This window comes from Lepidochelys kempii, chromosome 23, assembly GCF_965140265.1.
Source record: "Lepidochelys kempii isolate rLepKem1 chromosome 23, rLepKem1.hap2, whole genome shotgun sequence".
NCBI lineage: Eukaryota > Metazoa > Chordata > Testudines > Cheloniidae > Lepidochelys > Lepidochelys kempii.
This window is the reverse complement of record NC_133278.1, coordinates 3,188,120-3,209,504: the sequence shown is the minus strand read 5'-3', so window position 1 is coordinate 3,209,504 and position 21,385 is coordinate 3,188,120. Positions and strand designations below refer to the sequence as shown.

At 55.5% G+C, this 21,385-nt stretch overlaps 1 protein-coding gene across 2 annotated transcripts in view; it reads left to right on the top strand.

Moving 5' to 3' along the window:
- Positions 1–431: 431 nt before the first annotated feature.
- LOC140902085 (leucine-rich repeat and fibronectin type III domain-containing protein 1-like) overlaps positions 432–21,385 on the top strand; it is a 56,607-nt gene continuing 35,653 nt past the window's right edge. For both annotated transcript variants that reach the window (XM_073321758.1, XM_073321756.1), the window contains exon 1: positions 432–1,054. The gene's annotated coding sequence lies outside the window, so the exon portion shown is untranslated. The remainder of the gene's footprint in view (positions 1,055–21,385) is intronic.

Here is a 21,385-nt window from a genome sequence, read left to right as displayed (position 1 = left end):
CAGCCCATCCCCAGACACACCCAGCCCAGCTCCCTCTCCTTCCCCTCCGGTCTCTGTTCTCTCCCCGCGTCCCTTGGCACCTGCCTGTCCTCATCCCTCTGTTCCTTCCTCTCTCTCTTCCCATCCCCACCCAGCGTCCTCTCCTCCTGTCCCCCGGCTGCCCCTATCTCCCTGCAGCTTCCCAGCTGCGTCCGTCCCTGCCCTTCCCCTTTCTCCCCGCTCCCCCCAGCTCCCTCCCGGCTCCGGCTCCGGCTCCGGCTCCGGCTCCTCCGCGCAGCTGCTGCAGTGCTAAAGATTTCCAATGTGTGTTGTTCCGTCCCGCCTCCCCGCGCGTCCCTCCCTCCCCAAATCCCTCCCTCTCCATCTGCAGGAAAGGGGCAGACCCGCCTCCCACCCTTCCACTCCCCACCCCCAGCCTCCCGCTTTTCCCCATCACCCTCCCCCCCCCGCCCTTCTCGGCGTGGTGGGGGGAGCGGGGGCTGCGAGGCGACCCGATCCTGCCGTGCGCCCTGGCCTCTCCGCCCGGCTCCGGGGAGGCGCGTCCCCTTTGCGCTCCGCCTCCCCCTCCTCCTTCTCTCCAGCCCAGCCCCGGCTCTGCGGGCTGGGAAAAGCCAAGGAAGGAGCCGCGGACGGCGGCGGATCCCCCCCCCCCCCCCTTCTTGATCCGGATCGCCGGGGAACCGAGCCGGGCCAAAGCCCTCCACCCCGCCTCTCCAAAGCGCACGATCATCCGGGGCAGCCCCTGCTCAGGCGGGAGTCGGGGCCCAGCCAGCCCTTCGCCCAACCCCTCCGCCTCTCCCCCCCCCCGAGCCTTCCCTTTGCGGATCCAGCTCCGAGACCTGCTTTTGTTTGTGGATTTCTCCGATGGAGCCTGCAGGGGACCGGCCTGGTGGGGCCCCTTGAACGCCCCCCCTCCCCGCCCCCGCTCCGAGCAGGGCGCACGGAGCCCTCTGGATCCATCCGGCATCCCTGGGGGGCGGGGGAGGGGGAGAGAGACAAAAATCCAGGATGGCGCCTCCCCTAGGCTGAGCGAGCCCCGCTGCTCCCCGAAAAGGTAGGTGCGGATCCCCCCTTCGCCAGCGGATTTGGGGTGGGGGCTTCTGGGGCTGGGTTTTATCGGGGGGGGGGAGGGGAGGTTTGGCGATGTGATGCCAAGGCTGGGGGTTGGTAACGTGCGGGGGGGGGGGGGGGAAAGGGGGGTATGAGACCCTGCCAGGGCTGGGCTGTGTGTGTGTTTGGGGGGGTGGGGGGGATCATTCCAGGAATGGGGGGGTTGGGTGGGATCGTGCCAGGGATGGGGGGGGGGAGGGTGAGTTGTGTGTGTGTGTGGTGGGGAAGTGGGAGGGGGGAGTTGTATTGTGCTATACCAGCACTTGGATTTGGAAAGGGATTTTTTCGATGGGGGGGGCAAGGAGGGGGCATTGTCTGGCATCTCTGCCAGGCTCCGATTCTCCTCCGCTGCCGGGGCTGGGTGGTGTTGCCAGACACTGGGGTGGCACCTGGTTACAAAGATGGTGTGTGTGTGTGTGAGCTCCTTGCCAGCTCTCGGGGAAGCTGGTTCTTAGACAGACCCCCCCTCCTCCCCCCCCCAACCAGCGCAGGGTGGGATCTTTGCTGGGCTGCTGTCTATGGTGCTGAGCTCCAGAGAGCTTCTCTGGGGAGTGCATCAGCCTGGAGATGGAGAGAGACATTTCCTCACCTGGTGCATGGGATTGGGGGGGGGGGGGGGGCTTGTCAGACAAATAATAGGGCAGAGCTGGCCCACAAATCCCTCTCGATCTGGTGCATTTGCCTCTCCCATTGGAGCCCTGCAGAGTCCTATGGAAAATCATTGCACCCAGGAAGCTGCCGCGCCGGCCCATCGAGACCTGGAAAACCTTGTCAAGGCTTTGGATTTGATCTGACGGCCCCCCACCGCACCCCACTCCCCTCCACAGCCCCTCGGCTGGGGGTGTCGGTCACCCTCTCGGTAGCTGGGCGGAATAGGGTGCTTTCCACACGCACACCCACACCAGACACGCATCCCCACGGAATCCAGTCGCACCTGGCCCCTGGTGCCCAGATGCAGCTTGTTGCTAGACTGGCTTGTTTCTGGCTCCTGCCCCAAGCTTGCTGGCTGATGCTTCTGGAGCTGGGGCTGCAGGGTGGATCGGAAGCTGGGGAGCACTTTCTCTTTGTTTAAAACCTGCAGCTGGCTCTCATCTATCCACACACACACACACACACACAGAGCCACACACACACACAGGGACACACATTGACAGTCACACACTGACACACACAGTGACCTGCACACTGGCCCGTGCTTCCACTGACATTCACACACACACACACACACACAGGGACACATGTTGACTTGCTCACACTGACACAGACATTCACACGCACAGACACATGATATGAAAACAATGACACACACTGACACACATTCACACTCACACATAGACACACACACTGACACACATTCGCATGCACACACACTGACACACATTCACACTCACATGTAGACACACACACGCTGACACACATTCCCACTCACACATAGACACACATTCGCACGCACACACACGGACACACATTCACACTCACACGTAGACACACACACTGACACACATTTGCACACACACACGGACACACATTCACACGTAGACACACACACTGACACACATTCGCACGCACACACTGACACACATTCATACTCACACGTAGACACACACACGGACACACATTCACACTCACACGTAGACACACACTGACACACATTCGCACGTGCACACACGGACACACATTCACACTCACATGTAGACACACACGCTGACACACATTCCCACTCACACATAGACACACATTCGCACGCACACACACGGACACACATTCACACTCACACGTAGACACACACACTGACACACATTTGCACACACACACGGACACACATTCACACGTAGACACACACACTGACACACATTCGCACGCACACACTGACACACATTCATACTCACACGTAGACACACACACGGACACACATTCACACTCACACGTAGACACACACTGACACACATTCGCACGTGCACACACGGACACACATTCACACTCACATGTAGACACACACACGGACACACATTCACACTCACATGTAGACACACACACTGACACACATTCGCACTCACACGTAGACACACACAATGACACACATTCGCATGCACACACATGGACACACATTCACACTCACACGTAGACAAACACACATTCGAATGCACACACACTGACACACATTCACACTCACACATAGACACACATTCGCACACACACACACAGACACACATTCACACTCACATGTAGACACACACACTGACACACATTTGCACGCGCACACACGGACACACATTCACACTCACACGTAGACACACACACTGACACACATTTGCACACACGCACACGGACACACACAATGACACACATTAGCACGCACACACACGGACACACATTCACACTCACACATAGACACACACTGGCACACATTTGAATGCACACACACTGACACACATTCGCACGCACACACACGCTGACACACATTCGCACGCACACATGCTGACATACATTCACATTCACACGTAGACACACACACTGACACACATTCGCACGTACACACACTGACACACATTCACACATAGACACACACGCTGACACACATTCGCACGCTCACACACTGACACACATTCACACTCACATGTAGACACACACACTGACACACATTCGCACTCACACGTAGACACACACAATGACACACATTCGCATGCACACACACGGACACACATTCACACTCACACATAGACACACACTGACACACATTTGAATGCACACACACTGACACACATTCACACGCACACACACACTGACACACATTCGCATGCACACATGCTGACACACATTCACATTCACACGTAGACACACACACTGACACACATTCACACATAGACACACTGACACACATTCACATTCACACGTAGACACACACACTGACACACATTCGCACGCGCACACACGGACACACATTAACACTCACACGTAGACACACACACTGACACACATTCACACTCACACATAGACACACACACTGACACACATTCGCACGCACACACACGGACACACATTCACATTCACACGCACACGTAGACACACATCCTGACACACACCCTCCCACACATCCTGACTGGTGCACATACGTACATTGGCACGCCCAATCTCTCTCGCACACACATTTCCCTCCTCGGTGCACGTTCACCCCCCCGGGACGGCAGTTCTCGTGCAAGGAGTGTCTCGGGGGGGGGCAGAGCCGCAGCTGGTGTAGATCACCGCAGTCCCGCAACTTCAGGGGAATGACACCGATTTCCACCAGCTGCTGAGCTGGCTCAGGCCTGGAGCTCTCAGACCAGCTCCAGGAGGGGGACAGAAAGTGGCTTTGAAATGGTCTCTGTAGAGTCGGGGCTGGTTTGTATTTTTTTTTAATAACCAGGCCCCTTCGCTTGGCTAAATTTCCCCTCTGTTGCATGCAGGCTGCTGGGGAGATCTGGGGGGCGGAAGGGGGGACGGGCTGCGGTGCCCCATAGAGGTTACTCCTTCCCTCCTCCCCCTTGAAATATAAACGTGCATTTCATCCCTTGCCTTTCCTGCCCGTTGTCAGACCCCTGGGCCCTTCCCGTGTGTGTGGATGTGGGAGTCTGTGCGTGTCAGTGTTACTTTGTGTGTGTGTGTCAGTGTGCTTGTGTGTGTGTGTAATCATGTGTAGTCGTAAATGCTTGTTAGTGTGTTCTCACCTGCGTGGGTCGGTGTGTGTGTTCGTGTGTCAGGGTGTATCTGCGTGTGTTTGCTAGGGCTTGCGTATCTCTGTGTGCATGTTTGTGTGTATCAGTGTGTTTGTGTGTCTGTCAGTTTGTCACTGTTAGTATGTGGGTTTCAGTGTTTGGGCGTGTGTGTAATCATGTGTAGCTGTGAGTGTGTGGGTTTGTTACTGTGTGCACATCAGTGTGGGCCAGTGTGTGTATTTGTGTGCATGTCTGTGTGTTTGTTCATTTGTACACGTCAGTGTGTTTGTGTGTATCAGTGTGTGTAGCTGTGTGTGTGTTGGTGTGTAACAGTGCGTGTGTAGCTGTGTGTGTTGGTGTGTAACAGTGCATGTGTAGGTGTGTATCAGTGTGTGTAGCTGTGTGTGTGTTGGTGTGTAACAGTGCATGTGTAGCTGTGTGTGTTGGTGTGTAACAGTGCATGTGTAGGTGTGTAACAGTGCATGTGTTGGTGTGTAACAGTGTGTGTGTTGGTGTGTATCAGTGTGTGTAGCTGTGTGTGTAGGTGTGTAACAGTGCATGTGTAGGTGTGTATCAGTGTGTGTAGCTGTGTGTGTTGGTGTGTAACAGTGCATGTGTAGGTGTGTAACAGTGCGTGTGTTGGTGTGTAACAGTGTGTGTGTTGGTGTGTATCAGTGTGTGTAGCTGTGTGTGTAGGTGTGTAACAGTGCGTGTGTAGGTGTGTATCAGTGCGTGTGTCTCTCCGGGTGTGTGTCGTTGTGTATGTATCTGTGTGTGTGTGTGTGTAGCTCTGTGTGTGCTGTGTCATTCCCAGTGTGCGAGGGTGATGAGTGTGCGTTACCTGGGTAAAAAGCAGGAGGCCTGCAGGGCTGGCTCCCAGCTGGCGTGAGCTGGTGTGGAAGGAAGGGCGCTCCCAGCGACTGATCCCAGCGGAGGGTCTGGCCCAGTGGGGGCAGCCGTGGAGGGGCCTCGGGGAAAGCAAAGAGCCTCATGTCTCACCGCCTGGGGTCTGCCCCTGCCCAGCTCCCAGGGAATCCAGAGCCATGAGCAGCCCCGTTTGTGAGAGCAACAGGGCTGCGGGGCTGTGGCATGTTCAGGACATATGGCCTGCCCCTCACCTTGCTAGTCCTCCGGTCTCCTGCACCTCCCTCTTCCTTCCAGAGCCGTCTGCTCCTCCCAGCCCCTCCCCGGCATCTAGCTAGCTAGGTCTCCAAGCATCCGTTCATCCATCCATCTGTCCATCCATCCTCATCATCCATCCATCCATCTTCCTACACCCCATCCATCCATCCTCATCCTCCAGCCAGCCAGCCAGCCTCCTCGTTCATCCATGCATCCATCCATCCATCTCTCCATCCATCCTCTGTCCCCATCCATCCATCCTCACAAACTCACTCTCTCAATCCATCCATCCTTTGTCCCCCTACATCCCATCCTTCCAGCCATCCCCATACGCACCCCTTTCTCTATCATCTGCATACACCCCCTCACTATCTCCATACACACACACCCTCTCTCTATTCCCATATACAACCCCTTTTTCTCTGTCCCCATTATGCATCCCCTGTTTCTATCCCCATACACCCCCACTGCCCCCATACACCCCCACTGCCCCATACACCCCATCTATACCCCCATACACCCCCACTTCCCCATACATCCCCACTCCCCCATCTCTATCCCCATACTCCCCATCTCTACCCCCATATACCCATCTCTATCCCCATACACCCCCCTCTATCCCCATACACCCCCATTTCTACCCCATAACCCCACTGCCCCCATACACCCCCACTGCCCCATACACCCCTCTATCCCCATACACCCCCCTCTATCTCTCTCTATCCCCATACCCACTCCCAATCCCTATACACACCATCTCTCTTGCTGTCCCCATGCACACATCTTGGTCTATGCCTCCAGCCTTCTTTCTTTCTTTCTTTCTTTCTTTCTTTCTTTCTTTCTTTCTTTCTTTCTTTCTTTCTTTCTTTCTTTCTTTCTTTCTTTCTTTCTTTTCCTGCCACTTAATTCTGTTTCGGGGTGACGGGCAGGGGGACAGGGCAGCGGGAGGCACAGAGGAGGGATGGAGTCCATGCTGCAGCCTCGTGTCCCTGGCAAGGTGTGGCCTGCAAAGGCTCCTCGACACATCCTGGCTCTACATGGGCAGCCGTTGCTGAGCTGGCGGGTACATGCCGGGAGCAGCGGAGTCACGTCATGGGCGCTGGCTGGAAGCATGTGGTGTCATCAGAGGTGCAGGTAATGCAGAGAATTAATCACAGGCAGGGCAGGGCAGCTTCTCTAACCAGGGTCACAGAGGGAGGCGCTGAGAGAAGCAGCATGTTGAAAGGTGCATTGGCAGTGTGATGGGGTGCACTGGGGCAGTGGCAGATCCATGCTGGCAGTGTGGTGGGGTGCACTGGGGCAGCGGCAGGGCCGTGCTGGCAGTGTGATGGGGTGCACTGGAAGGGCCGTACAGGCTGTGTGATGGGGTGCACTGGGGCAGTGGCAGGGCCATGCTGGCAGTGTGATGGGGTGCACTAGAAGGGCTGTACAGGCTGTGTGATGGGCTGCACTGGGGCAGCGGCAGGGCCGTGCTGGCAGTGTGATGGGGTGCACTGGAAGGGCTGTACAGGCTGTGTGATGGGGTGCACTGAGACAGTGGCAGGGCCATACTGGCAGTGTGATGGGGTGCACTGGGGCAGTGGCAGGGCCATGCTGGCAGTGTGATGGGGTGCACTGGGGCAGTGGCAGGGCCATGCTGGCAGTGTGATGGGGTGCACTGGGGCAGTGGCAGGGCCATGCTGGCAGTGTGATGGGGTGCACTGGAAGGGCTGTACAGGCTGTGTGATGGGGTGCACTGAGGCAGTGACAGGGCCATGCTGGCAGTGTGATGGGGTGCACTGGAAGGGCTGTACAGGCTGTGTGATGGGGTGCACTGGGGCAATGGCAGGGCTGTGCTGGCAGTGTGATGGGGTGCACTAGAAGGGCTGTACAGGCTGTGTGATGGGCTGCACTGGGGCAGCGGCAGGGCCGTGCTGGCAGTGTGGTGGGGAGCACTGGGGCAGTGGAAGGGCTGTGCTGGCAGTGTGATGGGGTGCACTGGGGCAGCGGCAGGGCCATACTGGCAGTGTGATGGGGTGCACTGGAAGGGCTGTACAGGCAGTGTGATGGGGTGCACTGGGGCTGTGGCAGGACTGTGCTGGTAGTGTGATGGGGTGCACTGGGGCAGTGGCAGGGCTGTGCTGGCAGTGTGATGGGGTGCACTGGGGCAGTGGCAGGGCCATGCTGGCAGTGTGATGGGGTGCACTGGAAGGGCTGTACAGGCTGTGTGATGGGGTGCACTGAGGCAGTGACAGGGCCATGCTGGCAGTGTGATGGGGTGCACTGGAAGGGCCGTACAGGCTGTGTGATGGGGTGCACTGAGGCAGTGACAGGGCCATGCTGGCAGTGTGATGGGGTGCACTGGAAGGGCCGTACAGGCTGTGTGATGGGGTGCACTGAGGCAGTGACAGGGCCATGCTGGCAGTGTGATGGGGTGCACTGGAAGGGCCGTACAGGCTGTGTGATGGGGTGCACTGGAAGGGCCATACAGGCTGTGTGATGGGGTGCACTGGGGCCGTGGCAGGGCCGTGCTGGTAGAGTGATGGGGTGCACTGGAAGGGCTCTACAGGCTGTGTGATGGGGTGCACTGAGGCAGTGACAGGGCCATGCTGGCAGTGTGATGGGGTGCACTGGAAGGGCTGTACAGGCAGTGTGATGGGGTGCACTGGGGCAGTGGCAGGGCCATGCTGGCAGTGTGATGGGGTGCACTGGGGCTGTGGCAGGACTGTGCTGGCAGTGTGATGGGGTGCACTGGGGCAGTGGCAGGGCCATAGTGGCAGTGTGATGGGGTGCACTGGAAGGGCTGTACAGGCTGTGTGATGGGGTGCACTGGGGCAGCGGCAGGGCCATACTGGCAGTGTGATGGGGTGCACTGGAAGGGCTGTACAGGCTGTGTGATGGGGTGCACTGGGGCAGCAGCAGGGCCGTGCTGGCAGTATGATGGGGTGCACTGGAAGGGCTGTACAGGCAGTGTGATGGGGTGCACTGGGGCTGTGGCAGGACTGTGCTGGTAGTGTGATGGGGTGCACTGGGGCAGTGGCAGGGCCATGCTGGTAGTGTGATGGGGTGCACTGGGGCAGCGGCAGGGCCATACTGGCAGTGTGATGGGGTGCACTGGGGCAGTGGCAGGGCCATGCTGGCAGTGTGATGGGGTGCACTGGGGCAGTGGCAGGGCCATGCTGGCAGTGTGATGGGGTGCACTGGAAGGGCTGTACAGGCTGTGTGATGGGGTGCACTGGGGCAGCAGCAGGGCCGTGCTGGCAGTATGATGGGGTGCACTGGAAGGGCTGTACAGGCAGTGTGATGGGGTGCACTGGGGCAGTGGCAGGGCCATGCTGGCAGTGTGATGGGGTGCACTGGAAGGGCTGTACAGGCAGTGTGATGGGGTGCACTGGGGCAGCGGCAGGGCCATACTGGCAGTTTGATGGAGATGCTCCAGCTTTGGCAGGGCTGCACTGGCCCAGTAGTAGAAGCTGATCGCAGTGAACGAGCCCCTCTGTGCACTCAGGAGACGGCATTTGGATGAAATAGATTGGAGCAAACTTTTGGGAGTGAACATGCCTGGAGCGTGACTGTCCCCCCCTCCCCCGGCCCCATGACTGGCTGATTATCTCCAGACCTGGGCAGTGTGGGGGCAAACTCACCAATGGGCTCAGCTGCAGGGGGACCCTGAATAATCCATGTCCATGACGGGGCGTCACGGGAATGAAGCAGATGCCATGTGGCAAAGGGTGACATACCTGGTGCCAGGCGCTGGCATTGAGATCCCTGCATAGTGTGGCATCAGTTTCTCATGCCAGGGTTCAGAGCCTCCCTGCCCCACAAAAAACCCCATAGGCCCTGCAATACCCCTGCTTCCCTCTTTCATCCCGGCCTGGCTTCTCCGCCCAGCACATAGGTCATTGAAAGGGTCCGTCTTCTGCCCACGATGGGGATTTATTTAATTGGATTTAACAGCACTCAGTCGCCTCTTAGGGGTGGTTTTTTGTTGTTGTCTTCTTTCACAAGCGAGAGCAAGGGAAGGAGCTTGTCAGAGGGACGGGGGTGGGGGGAGGGAGGAAGTGCATTTGGAAAATGGTCGCCCAAAGCTCGAGGGCAGGTTAAAAGGATATCAAAGCACCCGGGGCAGCCCATTGTCGGTCCCGTCGCTGCTCGAACACAGCAGAGGGCGTCAGGGAGGCGAGGTCCAGGGCGTGGGACAGTTGGTCTCTTCCGCAGGTGTCCGGCAGAAAGGCTGGCAAAGCGTGCCAGGATTTTCCCCACTCAGATGGCGGAGCCTCGGCGAAGGGGCAGGGGCAGATGTGGGGTGGGACAGAGGGTGGCCAGTAAGGGGCCGCTCTGGAGGTAGCTAAAGATCACCGCTGGTGGGAGTCTTGGCCATGATTTCCCCTGGAGAAGAGCACGGAGGTGGAGCTCAGGTGATGGGGCAGTGGGCTGGGTGCTAGGCTGGGATTTAGCTTTGTCGGTGACTCCCTGTGTGGCAAGGGGCACATTGCTTAGCCTTCAGTTCTCCGGCAGCACGAGAGCCTTGCTCCACCCCCCGGGGTGTGTGAGGGGTGATTGTGAGGTGCTCAGATGTTATGGTAATAGGCACTGTGGCAGTACCATGGGTAGATTGCACCACCTGGTCCGGTTAGTAGGTGTAATATGGTAGCATAGTGACTCTACCTGTGGTCACGGCCCCCCTTGTGCCAGGCCCTGCACAGCCCCCGACTGAGATCAGAGCCCCGCTTGTGTCGGGTGCTGCCCAGACCCTGGCTGAGATCAGGGCCCCGTCATTCCGGGCACTGTGCAGACTCAGTGTGAGAGACAGCTCCTCCTAGAAAGAGCTTCCAGTCTAAATAGAATTATTATCCCTGATGATGGAGAAACCGAGGCAAAGAGAGAGGGGGAGACGCTTGCCTACGGTCACCCAGGAGGGTCTGCTGCATAGACAGGAATTGAACCCAGGCCTTCCCAGCACCCTGACACAGGGCCGTGGTGCTACTTCACCAGGTACACGACCACCAGTGGATGGGCCTGTCCTGAGCCAGGCTTGTTCTTGGCAGATACTGCAGCATCTGGTTGGCTGGTGATTCCTTCTGGGTTGATGGCGGGTGGGCTGCTGTGCATATTCCCCGTGTGTTACCCTAGAGGAGCTGGGGCTCGATCCTGAAAACACTTAAACACCTGAATAGCTTTCCTCACCTGAGCCACCCCATGGGGCTCAGCGGAACTCCTCGCTGGAGGAAAGTCACCTCCTGGGGTTGTTGAACAGGATAGGTTTGTAGCTGGCTTTGTGCTTCAGGCCCTCACTTCGGATGCAGGAACTGTGGGTTCAGTTCCCGGCAGTGCTGGTGGGACCATGTCTGGATTTTTTTCCAAAGTGCCCTTCCTGATGCTTATAACCAGGGTTTCCATAAAGTAGAGCACCCAGAGCACTGAGATCTTTTGAAAACCTGACCGCTTGCTTCGATGCTGAAATAGGAGATGAGCTCTTTAGAAGGGCAGGCCCCTTAAAAAACAAAACAAAAACCCTCTGTGCCTCAGTTTCCCCCTCTGTACTATGGGGAGAATGATCATTTGTCTTTTTAGATTGTAAACTTTTCAGGGCAGGGACTTTCATTGTGTCTGTGCAGTGCCTGGTGAAAAGGGGGCCCTGATCTCGGTCAGGGTCTGTGCAGCTCCCAGCAAAATGGGGGCCCTGATCGCGGTTGGGGTCTGTGCAGCGCCTGGCACAATGGGGCCCTGATCTGGGTTGGGGTCACTATATACAGCAATAATAATAAATCTGTTGTATAAATAATTCCTGGCAAGTGCCTTGCTTGGCTATTTAATTTTGTTTTAAGAGGAATTGGGTTGGGTTCCTCTCCGTTTTATGCTGACATAACACGAATTGGCCACATCCCCAGAGAGTGTAAATCAATGTAATTCCATTAAATGGAGCGATGCCAGTTTAGACCAGCTGAGGACCTGGCCCACGGAGTCTTTAAAACCAGACGTGGGGGGAGGAGGGGGGCGGGAAATAGAGTGGATTGGAAGACTGTCATCAGAATAATTTTCCCACAAAAAACCCGCCCTTTTCACAAAACCAACATTTTCCATGGGGAAAATCCAGTTTTGGCGAAAAAATTTAATTTGCCGTGGGGAAAATTAAGACACTGCTCCCCCGTCCCTGTCCCCATCCCCCCATCCCCCCCCGGCTCTTGTCTATTTCACAGTCAGGGGAAAGTGAAATTGACAAAAGAAGGGGGCGGGGGAGCTGGGGAGGGTCAGCACCCTGATTCTGGGCCTCTCAAACCCTGCAGCTGGGGTGGGTAAAGTGGTCTGGTTCGGCTCCTGCTGCGGAAAGGTTCTTGCCAATTTCCCTGTCTCCCAGCCAAACCCTTCCCGGCTGGTTCGCCTGGTTTTTCTTGACGTTCCTGCCTGTGACAAAATTGGCCTTTTCCTGGGACTCCGTGTTTTGTTCCAAACGGTGCCACTTTTCGCAGGGATTTTTCCGGTTGTCCTGTCAGCTCTAGCGGGGAACGTTACCAAGGAAGAAGAAATGAATCCTGCTAATAATAATAACAGGAGGAAACCCCCGCCCCACCACAAATGTTTTGCCCGGCAGCCGCTCCTCGCTCCCCCGCCATCTGATAAGGAAAGCGCCTCGCAAGAGCCGTGCGTGTTTCAGGAGTGAAGCATGGTAATCGGGGGAACAGAACCCAAGCAAACCGATCCGTCGCTATTCATATCAGCAAGCTGGCACTGCTTCTGTGCGGGGACCTTGCTCGAGACATCCCTGATAACGCTACAAAACCCAGGGAGATAGGATGAAAGCTACTTGAGGGGCACATTTACCTTGCATGAGAGCTCTCCACTCTGCAGTGATTATTTCCTGCTTAATGTTTCTTGTTTTAAGCGCGGCCTGATGTTGCTACATGTCTCTTGTTCCCCTTTTTGGAGCATGGGCTCTTAGTTGAGTTAACCCATAGGCTGATGTGTAGCTGAAGGGCTCTCGGCGAAGGCTCCTTTGTAGTCAGGGCTTGGCAGGAAAGGCTGTCGGTCCCCTAGCAGACACGGCGGATCGCTGGCGGGGAGAGAGGGAGGGGGAATCTAAACCCAACAGATTGCGAAGGAACAGGTGCACCAGCAAACAGCTTGGTTCGGAACTGGTGGAGTTGGCCTCACCGGTGCAAACTGCCGCGCTGGCTGGAGGGGAACAGGGGCCAGATTACACCCTGGGGCAAACCCAGAGTGTCCCCGTTGATTTCAAGGGCGCCTGAGTCAGGTTCGGCTCTCAACGGCACACAAGGGTGAGTCCCCCACTTTAAAACCAAAGGCGTGTGTCTGGAACTCAGCTCAGCGAGCCTCTCCCCATCTGCCAAGGTAGGGCAGGAAGGTCCCGGTTTAGTCTGCAGCAGGGAAGATTTAGGATGGATATTGGGAGAAACTTGCTAAATCTCAGGATAGTGGAGCCCTGGGACAGGTGACCCCGGGCGGTTGTGAGATCCCCGTCGTTGGAGGTGTTTAAGGACAGACTGGACAAACCCCTCTCTGGGGTGGTCTAGGGATACTTTATCCTGCCTCAGTGCAGGGGAGGACCCTGCAGGTCTCTTCCAGCCCGACATTTCTATGATTCTGTTATTCCAACCTGGGTCAAAATAGCACCAAAGTCACGTCCTCAATCCCAACTCCCCTATAAAGGTCAACCAAAGTCACTGCATCTTCACTGCTATTTTAACCTGAGTTAAGGACCTGCCTTTTATTGGCAGTGGAGACACGCCCTTGGCTGCGGAGTGAGAGACAGGGCCTGCCCCAAAGAGTCTAGATAGACAGTGGTGGGAAACTGAGGCACAGATGTTCACGGCAGAGGTGAGGATAGAGCCCGGGTCTCTAGACTCCCTTAGCTATTAGACCATGCTAAAAAGTTGGTCAACCGATAACATGGTGACTAGCTTGTGGGATTATATGGCTATAGATATGGGCCGTATATCAGTTTGACAAAGGGAAGGTGTGACAGGTTTGGTCACAGAGACCCCCTTGGGACTGTCACCTGATGTGCTGAAATTACCTCTGAGCCCATTTTCCCTGCCAGCTTGGGACGTCAGAACCCTGCCTTGTTGAGCCAGACACACTAGCCTGCTGCAACCCAGACCCAGGGTCTGAACCATGGCCCCAAAGCTGCAGATTTAACTGAAAACAGCTCAGCAAGTTACCTGTCTCCAGGACCCAGACACCCAGTTCCCAATGGGATCCAAATCCATTTTACTCTGTATAGGGCTTATACAGGGTAAACTCATAAATTTTCCACCCTTTATAACACTGATAGAGAGAGATGCCCAGCTGTTTGCTCCCCCAGGTATTAATCACTTACTCTGGGTTTATTAATGAACAAAAGTGATTTTATTAAGTATAAAAAGTAGGATTTAAGTGGTTTCAAGAAATAACAGACAGAACAACGTAAGTCACCAAGCAAAATAAAACAAAACCACACAAGTCTAAGCCTAATACATTGAGAAACTGATTACAGGTAATATCTCACCCTCAGAGATGATCCAATAAGCTTCTTTCACAGACTTTCTTTCACAGACTCCTTCCTAATCTGGGCCCAATCCTTTCCCCTGGGACAGTCCTTGTTAGTTCCAGTAGACACCTTAGGTGGTAAGCAGGGATTTTCTCATGACTGGGACCCCCTTTGTTCTGTTCCACCCCCTTTTATAGCTTTGGCAATGGCGGGAATCCTTTGTCTCTCTGGGTCCCCACCCCTCCTTCTAAATGGAAAAGTACCAGGTTTAAGATGTATTTCAGTATCAGGTGACATGGTCACATGTCCTGTGAGACCCCAGCTTCCATTCTTCCTGGGCTGGCCCGCACGTACCCAGGAAGGTTGGCAAGTAAACAGAGCCGTGTACAGGTCACTGATTCTGAAGCACCCTTAATGGCTTCCACTTAATATAGTTACATCAGTGATACAAGTTTATATCGTATTCTCCTAACTCCAGACATAGAAATAATACATGCAACAAATCAGATGACCACACTCAGTAGATTATAAACTTTGTAATGATACCTGACAAGAGACCTTGTGCATGAAGCATATTCCAGTTACATCATATTCACTCACACTCATAAGCATACTTCCATAAAACATGTGGAGTGCAATGTCACAGAAGGTCAAAAGGGTGACTTGATCCCGGTCTATAGGTACCTGGATGGGGAAGCGAAAACTGATCATGGATTCTTCAGTCTAGCAGGCAAAGATCTAACAAGATCCCCTGGCTGGAAGCCGAAGCAGGACAAATTCAGACTGGAAATAAGTTGCAAAGTTTTAACAGTGAGGGGAAATTAACCATTGGAGCAACTCAAGGAGGGTCAGGGTGGTGGATTCTCCATCCCTGGCAGGTTTTATGTCAAGATGGGATGTTTTCGTAAAAAATCTGCCCAGTTCAAACAGGAAATAATTTGTGGACATTCACTGGCCTGTTCTCTGCAGGACGTCTGGCTAGTTGAGCACAGTGGATCCTTCTGGCCTCGGAATCCATGAATCTATGAACACACCCTATGATGGTAAAGTGGTTACAGGAGTGAGATTGCTGCCACTAGGGGCTGATTGCTATCCCCTCATTGTCCCCTGGTGCTCCCCGTCTGTCTGTCTGGATCCATCTGCTGTCCCTTGGCTCACCCGTCAATTGTAAGATCTCTGGGGCACACTCTGTGTTTGTACAGCTCCTAGCACCCAATCCGTGACCGGGGCTGCTAGGCACTATGTGGAAACATAGGACTGGAAGAGACTGCCTGGGTCTTGGAGCCCAGTCCCTGCTATCACAGCCGGCCTCATGAAATCATCCCGTTCATAAATGGATCAAGGCTATAACAGGGTTCAAAAAAGGAACTAGATAAGTTCATGAAGGATAGTGGCTATTAGCCAGGATGAGCAGGGACGGTGTCCCTAGCCTCTGTTTGCCAGAAGCTGGGAATGGGCGACAGGGGATGGATCGTTTGATGATTCCCTGTTCTGTTCTTTCCCTCTGGGGCACCTGGCATTGGCCACTGTCGGAAGACAGGACACCAGGCTAGATGGACCTTTGGTCTGACCCAGTCTGGCCATTCTTAAGCTTTGCATTCCCCCCACTCCTCGCGGCTGCCTGTTCTAGAACTTCCCTCCCCTGATAGTTAGAAACCGTCCTCTCTAGCCTCCACTGAACCCTGGCTGGTTTATCCCCAGTTGTGTTTGTGCCAACATCATCCCTGAACCCCAATAGCTCTTCTCCCTGCCTGGCGTCTCCCCTCCGGATGCGTTTCAGATCCCAGACTGTGTTTGAGGCGGGGCAAGCCCAGATCGTTCAGTCTCCTTTCTAAGATCAGTTCTCCGGTTCCCGGATCATCCGAGCAGCCCTGGGCTGCCCCTCTTCCTGTTGGAATTCATCTTCCTTGGGGACGGGTGCCCCGAACTGGGCACAGGATTCCATCGTGCGAAGACCCAAAATCTCCTCTTGAGAGCTGGCTGACGTTTCTCCAGGAGGCAAAATGTGGGTCGGTCAAAATCAAACTCTCCGGTGGGAAACGGTCGATTTTGACTAAGCTGCCGGTGGAGGTGAGGGTATAGATGTGACTTTAACTTGCGCCATGGAGGTTACAAAATGATCCATGACTTATCTCCAGGAAGATCTGGCATTGGGGGAAGCTATCGTGAGTCTGCTGTTTAGATGCACTTTTGTTTGTAGTGGAGGCAAAGCCTAAATGTTTCTGCTTTTCCGTTGGGAAGCCAGACTGGAGAAACGTAGCCTGGAATCGACTCACTTCAACATGCGGCTTCAGACAGGGGAAATCTGGTTTGGAAATGTTGCCACAAATTGGTATCTCCATGTAAAATGTCAGCCACAGCAGAGACCTATTATTATTATTAATCCTGTTTATCATGGTAGCACCTCGGAGCCCCAGTCATGGAGCAGCCCCCATTGTGCCGGGTGCTGTGCATTTGTATTGCTATTAGGTGTATTATGGTAGCACCTCAGCACTCCAGAGATGGACCAGCCCCCATTGTGCTGGGCGCTGTACATTTGTATTGCTATTAGGTGTATTACGGTGGCACCTCAGAGCCCCAGTCATGGAGCAGCCCCCATTGTGCCGGGCACTGTGCATTTGTATTGCTATTAAATGAATTATGAGAGCACCTCAGTGCCCCAGTCATGGAGCAGCCCACATTGTGTCAGGCGCTGTACATTTGTATTGCTATTAGGTGTATTACGGTAGCACCTCGGCGCCCCAGTCATGGAGCAGCCTCCATTGTGCCGGGCGCTGTGCATTTGTATTGCTATTAAGTGAATTACGAGAGCACCTCAGCACCCCAGTCATGGAGCAGCTCCCATTGTGTCGGGCGCTGTACATTTGTATTGCTATTAGGTGTATTACGGTGGCACCTCAGAGCCCCAGTCATGGAGCAGCCCCCATTGTGCCGGGCGCTGTGCATTTGTATTGCTATTAAGTGAATTACGAGAGCACCTCAGCACCCCAGTCATGGAGCAGCTCCCATTGTGTCGGGCGCTGTACATTTGTATTGCTATGAAGTATATTACGGTAGCACTTAGGCACCCCAGTCATGGAGCAGACCTCATTGTGTCGGGCACTGTACATTTGTATGGCTAGTAGGTGTATTACGGTAGCACCTCAGAACCCCAGACATGGACCAGCCCCCATCATGCCAGGTGCTGTACTTTTTTATTGCTATTAGGCTGCTTTGGACTCACTGTTTGATAATGAAAAATGTCCAACTGTAGCCATCAAAATGTCGACTTTTTTTTTGTTTCCAAATTAAGGTTTTTCAGGACTTTTCGTGTGGTGAAAATGTTTCAGTTTGTTTTGACTTTTCGGACCCAATTCGGAAGGAAAATAACTGTCAGCATTTAGGACGTTTCCAGAGGGTGGACATTTCATTTTCTGACTGTATACACTCCTACGCAAACCCTACCAATGATCATAGCCTTGACAGGCAGACAAACACACAGAGAATCCCTCAGTTTCACCTAACACTTTCCATCCATAGATCTCCAAGCGCTTTCCATTGGAGGCCAGTCTCATTCTCTCCGCTTTACAGAGGGGGAAACTGAGTCACAGAGAGGGGAAGGTCAGCGGCCGAGACAGGAATAAAACACAGGTCTCTTGAATCCTGTACGCTGCCCACTAGCTCATGCGGCCACTCTAAAGCTGCCCGCGTTTCAGCAAAGCTTTTCCTCTCCGCTGGCATCTCTCCAGATCCTGCTCGCCTCGCAACCTCGGGAGATCTTTTATCCAGGGCAGGAAATAGCAGACTTCCCGGGCAGTGATGCTAGCATAATGCAGCAGATTGGGTTTCCATTCAGTTGCATTTTTCAGGGGCCCAGGGAACCGTTTATGGGCCAGGAATAAAGTGAGATTCGCTTCCTTTGCTTTATTTCCATCATCAGGGACTGGAAATCAAATCAGGAGGCTGGACTGTGGTTCTGACCTGGAACTGGCTTGCTGGGATGTTAACCCCAAATAATACCTGTGAAAATCTCAGAGAAGGATGGGGCTTGTGTGTAAGTCCTGGAAACCAGGATTCCTGGGTTCCATTCCCAGCTCAAGAAGGGGAATAGCGTCTAGGGGGTTAAGGCAGAAGCACTGGGAATTAGGATTCCTAGGTTCTGTCCCTAGGTCTGCAAGGGGAGTGGGGTCTAGTGGTTAGAGCAGGGGCCGTGGGCGTCAGGACACCTGGGCTCTTTTCCTAGCTGTGGGAGGTCAATGGGGTCTAGTGATTAGAGCAGGAAACTGGAGGAGCAGGACTCCTGGGTTCTATTTAGAAAGCTGGGAGAGAGCAGGGTCTAGTGACTAGAGCAGGGGCGGTGGGAGTCAGGACTCCTGGGTCCTATCCCCAGCTCTGCCATTGTATGACCTGGTGCAAGTCCCTTGCCCTCTCAGTGACCCCGTCTCTGCAAAGGGGCTAAGGCTGTTCCAGGTGGGATATCTGCAGCAGGGGGCTAGGCAGGCCTTGCCAGATGAGGCCGATGCCTGTTTGTTAACCCTTTCCCAACTGGAAGCTCTGCAGCTCCTAGCCAGTGCTCCAAGCATCCGGCGGAAAGGAAAGTCTGGACGAGGAAGCGTGTCACTGGGGATTTATGAATGATGATTATTATTATGCGTGTCCAATCAGGGAGGAGAAAGGAGCCCACGTGGCTTGAGTGATCAGTCACTCCCTCAGATCTCACTTCCACTAGTGTATCTCCATTGCCTCCTGATTGATGCCAGGGTGAGAGGGGAATCAGCCCCATTGACTCGGATGGAGCTACGGCCCATTCATACCAGCTGGGGATCTGGCCCCTAGACTCCAACAAAGCTACAGCGGGTGGGAGCAGGGCCAGCCGCGGAGTCACATTCCCCCTCCCCCACCGTAAAGCCCTGTGCCCCCCACTCGGTGGCTGCGGCCGCTTGGTGAGCTGAGGGTATCCAGGCCACCTCCGTCCTCTCCTGAGCTGCGGCCAGCAGCCAGCCCGAGGGGTCCAAAACCGACCCTGCACCAGGATCATTAGGAGCTTGAAACAGAAACGCCAGCCAAGCCGGGGCAGGGGACCTGTAAATCCCCCTGCAGAAACCAGCTTCTTCGTCAGCCCGGCCTGTGCTTCCATCCTCCCAGCACTGCTGAGCGCTGTGATGGAGCCAGTTGCCCCCTCCACCTGGCCCGGGAGACGTCTTCCTGCCAGGGCCAGGGGCAGCAGGACCAGAACCAACCCTCCACCCTTCCCCAAGCTTCGAGCTCACCCGAGCAGAACCGGCCAGGGAATTTCCCAGTGAATCGACTGCCATCGAAAATCCTGGTGCGTCTAAGTGGAAAGTCTTTGCAACAGGGGGTCGGATTGGAGGGCTGTCCCGAGTCGGTGGGGAGGCGAAGAGTTGAGATCTTCGAAACGCTGCCTCGGGACATTTTGGAAATGAAAAACCCCGGCTCAGAAGGACATTTTGGTTCCAGGCGTAAGCGAATCGGGCTGGAAACCAAGATGACAAGAAGGGAAAAGGTCCAAATCCAAAGAAAACGTTTTGAAAAACAGCGATCTGACCGTTTCGATTGATGGGAACCGAAACGTGGGGGGGGGTTTGTTTTTGTTTTTTCCATTTGTGGAAATTTTGGAGATTTCGACGCTTCGTCCTGGTTTGGAGGGTCCAAATTTTCGAGCTCTCAAAAACATTCACAGGGTGGAACAATCAGGACCCTCCCCACTCAATTCTTTAACTCCTGTTCCACCCCCAAGGGGAGCTGAGGGGCAGAGAAGCCGCACAGCACAGTGTGCCCCAGCCATACCCTCGGTCCACCCTTTATGGGCCCTGGGGGGGCAGAGAATAGCCACAGCACAGGGTGCTCTGGCCACGCCCCCGATCCCCCCCAGGCTGCGGGCAGGGCCCTTGTGCCGGGGTTGGGGATCCTGCCCAGGGTGGTAGGTCTCAGGGGTCCAGTCCCATCCCCAAAGCGTTACTCAGAGCCCAGCCCAGGGCAGGAGCTACGGAGGCGATCGAGCAGCAGGGGAAGCACCGGCTTTGCTTGCGCCCCTCTTTGGTACGGCTACTGCGGCAGAAGTGTCAGGGCGAAATGGAGGCCGGGGGCCGCCCAGGCCGCAGGGTCACCTGGCCGTCTGGTCCTGTTGCAAGCTGGAGAGATCAGGGCGTGAGTCTCTTTCCTCTCCCCACCCTCCCCGCCAAGGAGAGAGCTGGCGGCTGCGGGGAGGGGAGGGGATCAAGCAATGCGGACTCAGTCCCTTGCCCGCCCCGTGCCCGGCACTCGGGGGAGGCACAGCGGGGTCAGCCAGAGCGCCCCTGCCCACAGCCGGCTGCCCCTCAAACAAAGGGGATTTTCTGCTCCATTTCCTGGCTCACGGACGGATGCTGGCGCTCGTCCGCTGGCTCTGCACCCACCTGCTCCCCTCCCTGGCTTTGCCGGAGCGCCCAGAGGCCATCCTCTGCAACCCAGCGCGGGGCCGGGGGCCCGGGCACGGGAGCAAGGCTGCCGTGCATGGGGCAGCCCTTCCCTGCGCAAAACTCCGGGGGTTGCTGTACCCCAGGTTAGGCCGGGCTGTGCCCGCTGGGCATTGGGCACCAGGGCCCTGCCACGAACGACAACCGGACAGGGGGGCTCCACCCTCCGTGTGGCCTGGGATCTCACCCTGGCGGGCTGGGGCTGTTCCTCCCCCTTTTGCAGCATTTGTGGTGCCGATATAGTAGCCTTGCAATGAGCCTCTCCCAGCACCGGCCCATGCCGGCTTCACGCTTCAGGCATCCACCCGCCCTGACTGTGTCTCCCCTGACCCGCTGTCTGGGTGACCCATGCATCATGCAGGGATCTTTTATAACCCAGGACCTGTCCTGGCCACCCCCATGCAACCACCAGCAGCTTGGCGCTGGGTGGGCAGGTACCGCGCTGCCCATTCATGGGCACTGGCTCCCTGGACTGGCTCCCTGGACTTTCCACTCGGGACCTGGGCCTTTCTAGGTTGCCCAGTTCTCTCCTGACCCCC